We start from the raw sequence: 3,742 nt of genomic DNA, 5'->3' as shown, positions 1-3,742 counted from the left end.
GCGCCCCGCACCTCAAAGAAAGTGAAGGGGTTGTTCCAAAAGAACCTTGTAGAGCTGGCTGGTTAGCTCAGTTGGTTAGAGCGCAGTGTCATAACATTAAGGTCAAGGGTTCCGATCTCCATGCAGGCCAGCCGCCAAAACAAAAAAAAAAACCCAAAAGAACCTTGTGGAGACTGGAGGCCCCTCTCAGGGCTGCAGGAACTGGAAGGCCCAGATGAGGCTGTAAGAAGTTCTTAGAAGAACCTGATACGTGTCCCTAAGGGTTTGGAGACCTATATGAATATGGAGACAGACTAGTGCTGGCTTCCAACCTGGAGCATTCTAGAGGAGGGACAGAGACCAACTGGAGCAGCCTGAGATGGCCGAGATAAGAGTGCATCCTTTTGGCTTGGCAAGAATATTCAAGACACCCTAGGCCAAGTGAATGCCAACAAAAGTGGTAAACTCAAGGTGTTATGATAGGCCCCTGCCCAAGACAGCTGCCTGCTGCAGGAAGTGTAATCCCCTGGGGGGGAGGAGGACAGGGGCTGAGGGGTTGTCACAAGAGGTCAACCAGAGGTTGGAAAACTACTCACCAAAATGACAATAGAGATCACTTCAGATGAGGGAGGAAGAGAAGAAATTGGGATTAGAGCTTATGGTCAAAGAGATCAATCCCCTTATCTGAAAAATATTAAGTATATTCATCAATTATTTATATTTTTAAAAATAATTTGAAGAACTCATGTCCCTAAGGGTCTGGAGGCCTGGATACAAATAGCCAGCACCAATGCAAACCTTTGTGGACATCTCTTGTTTCATCCTGAAAATCCATGCAAATTCTGTATTCTACTTCATAATATGTTTGTTTTAATATGAACGTGATGCTTTCAATTTTAACTTATTGGTTAAGTTACATAATTTTCCTACCACCATCACTATTAAGGATCATAATAATAATCTTGGCATGAGGTTGGCGCTCCAAGCACCGTGCACCTGGGGGTCCAGGTCCTTTGTGGTCAGACCAGCATGCACCCAGGGGATACTGGAACCCGAGTGACAGGCAGCAGAACCCAGAGTGGCTCCAGTTGCAGTGAGGCCTCATGTTGTGAAGATACTGAATATAAACAAGATACTGAATATAAAGCTAGTGACACAAAAAGAGCTCTCAATAAATGCTTTTGCTTGCAGTTTTACCATGACTTTGGCAGGTGCACATGTGCTGTTGTGCTTCACGAGGACATCGGGAGACACGGGGATGTCTCAGCAGCCATTTACTCTGGGTTCCCAGCATTCCCATGCAGGGAAGGACCGAAGGAAGAGACACTGGCCCTTTAATACGCAAGTGCTGGAGGGACCCACTTCTCTGTTCACATTTCACCTTCCTTCAGCCCCAGGGAGACTGGCTAGGTCAGATGGCAGCGTTTCCCATGAACTTGTCTCTCACCCAGCCAGCCCCCACCAACACAGGGCCGTTTCCCTTACTACACACACAGCTCAAGCCACAGCAACTTCATGCAGAAGGAAGCTGTGGCAACTATAAAAGGAAGTTTTCTGCTATAACTCCAACAAAACAGAGCACCAGTGACTGAGTACAGGAGGCAGACAAAGGCCAACCCATCTCTGGGGGACACAGGACTCCTTGGATGGGTGGCTTTGACTGCGGGAGTCCCCATATGGTCGAGGACGCTTCCACCCAGCATTCCCTCCCCCTCCCCTGCACTCAGCATCAGACCCGCATCACAATCTGATGGCTTGCCCATTTTCTCTCACACAGGCATCTTCCCTCAAAGAATCTTTACACAGTAATCCTGTCTTGGCATCTGCTTCTCAGAGCACCCATTTCCTCAGAAAGAGCTTTTGGGCTCTTGGCTACCCCCACCCCTCCCCTGACACCCATGACCTATGTGTAGACAACTCAATGCCACGGGATGCACCTTATAAAGGGAGTGCTGGGGTATCCCGAGGGCAGAGGAACCAACTCTTTCTGGGGGCCTAGAAGGTCAGGAGAGGAAAAGAAACGGTGGCAGCTGAGGAGAGCCCCAAAGGAGGAGTGGGAGGGAAGAGGCAGTCCTAGCAGAGAAGTTGCACGACATAGGGTGTGTGGGGACCCCACAAGTTCAGTATGGCCAGAGTGTAGACAGGCACAGGGCAGCAGTACAGATGAGGCAGGAGAATGGCAGGCCACCTCAAATGCCCAGCTGGAGACTTGGGACTTTATCCCATAGGCAACAGGGAGCTGAAAGTTTTGAGCAACTGAGTCAATTGACCACACTTGCAGTTTCAGAATGATTAAATGGGTTAATATTAAAGGCTAAGAGAGCAGTTAGGAGACTACTGCCTAGCAATAGGTCATTTTTCTCTTCCCACACATTTAATGAGGAAGGAGTCAGAATATAATCGTTTTTATGAATGGTGCTAAGTTTTATGACCAAATAATGCTTTTACTTTATTGTTTTATTTTAAGTTTTATTTTCTAGCAAAAAGAGCTTCTAAAATTAATCTTCTCTCTGTCTCCCAAAGCCAAGGCCCAACAGGCCTTCCTCTGGGAGACACACCCAGGGATGCCCCCCTTCCCAGCCAGATCCTTTCTTACCCAACCCACAACCTTCCTCTTACCGTCTTAGTCCTGTACCCAACAACCCCCAAGAAAATGCCCACGCTGGTACCAGTTGCCAGGGGTCCCAGGTGCTTTCACACACAGCAGCAGCAGAACAGCCTGGAGAGTACATGGCCCCAGGCCACCACCTTCCCATAGGACTGAAGGGGAGCAGCCTTCAGTCCCAATTGCCTGAGTACCCAAAGGCCTCTCCATCGAGGGAGGAGGGATTCTCGATCTGGGCCTCAATGGTTACAGCAGAGCCCAAGAATGGGCCTTTCAGCTAAAACCAAAGAAGGCGTAAACCGGCAAGTAAGCAGTGAGGGGCCAATTCCAGGAGATCTAGTGGGAACCTTCTGTTATTCTCCACAAGCAGCAGGGCCCAGAGGGGGGTTAGCAGCAGGCTCTTTTTTCTTGGGTGGCAACCTGGGGGGTTTCCTCAATGTCCAGAACACTCAGTACACATATTCCAGAAGCAAAGGGAGATAAGTTGAAGGTTGGTTTATTCACCCAGCATAGATTCTGGCGGTTTGTAAATGTCTGTTGGATGAAGGAATATATTTGGGCCTATGCCTTGATCTGCACTGATGCTGGCCAGGCAGGCGGGGATGCTCTGAGTGAGTGGCTCGCCTTTCGTGATCCCACTTGTGACCAGAAACAGCAGCACCTGGGAACCTTTCAGAGATGCAGACTTGCCCCAGACCTACTGAATCAGAAACTCAGCAATCTGTGATTTAACAAGTGACTGTCAAGGGCTTTAAAATGTGACTGGATGCATGCTCAAGTGGGAGAACCGCTGAGTGAAAGGGCTTTCAGGATGGTGAGTCTGGAGCCCCTGCCCCCAGGCCTGGAGGAGGAGGAGGGATTGAGCTCAGAGGTCCCTCAGTCTACAGAGTTCTCAGGCTGATCCCCTCGATCCCCCCACCCCAAGCCTGGCCCCTTTTCCCTCCCTCCCTCAACCTCAGTTTCTTCCTGGAAACCCTGGGGCCTCCTGGTTCCCAAACCCAGATTTCCTCACTGACCTGATTCCAGATCTCCCTTCCACACCAGGTCCTGTTCACAAGGTCATCCTGACCCCTCACCAGCATTCCTCTGTCCGTGCCAACCCCACACTTCTCAGAACTGGTGGAAACCCCAATCCCCAGCCCCCCGCCCCCCACCCGT

This window comes from Galeopterus variegatus, unplaced genomic scaffold (assembly GCF_000696425.1).
Source record: "Galeopterus variegatus unplaced genomic scaffold, G_variegatus-3.0.2 Scaffold162, whole genome shotgun sequence".
Classification (NCBI taxonomy): domain Eukaryota; kingdom Metazoa; phylum Chordata; class Mammalia; order Dermoptera; family Cynocephalidae; genus Galeopterus; species Galeopterus variegatus.
This window is presented reverse-complemented; position numbering follows the sequence as displayed.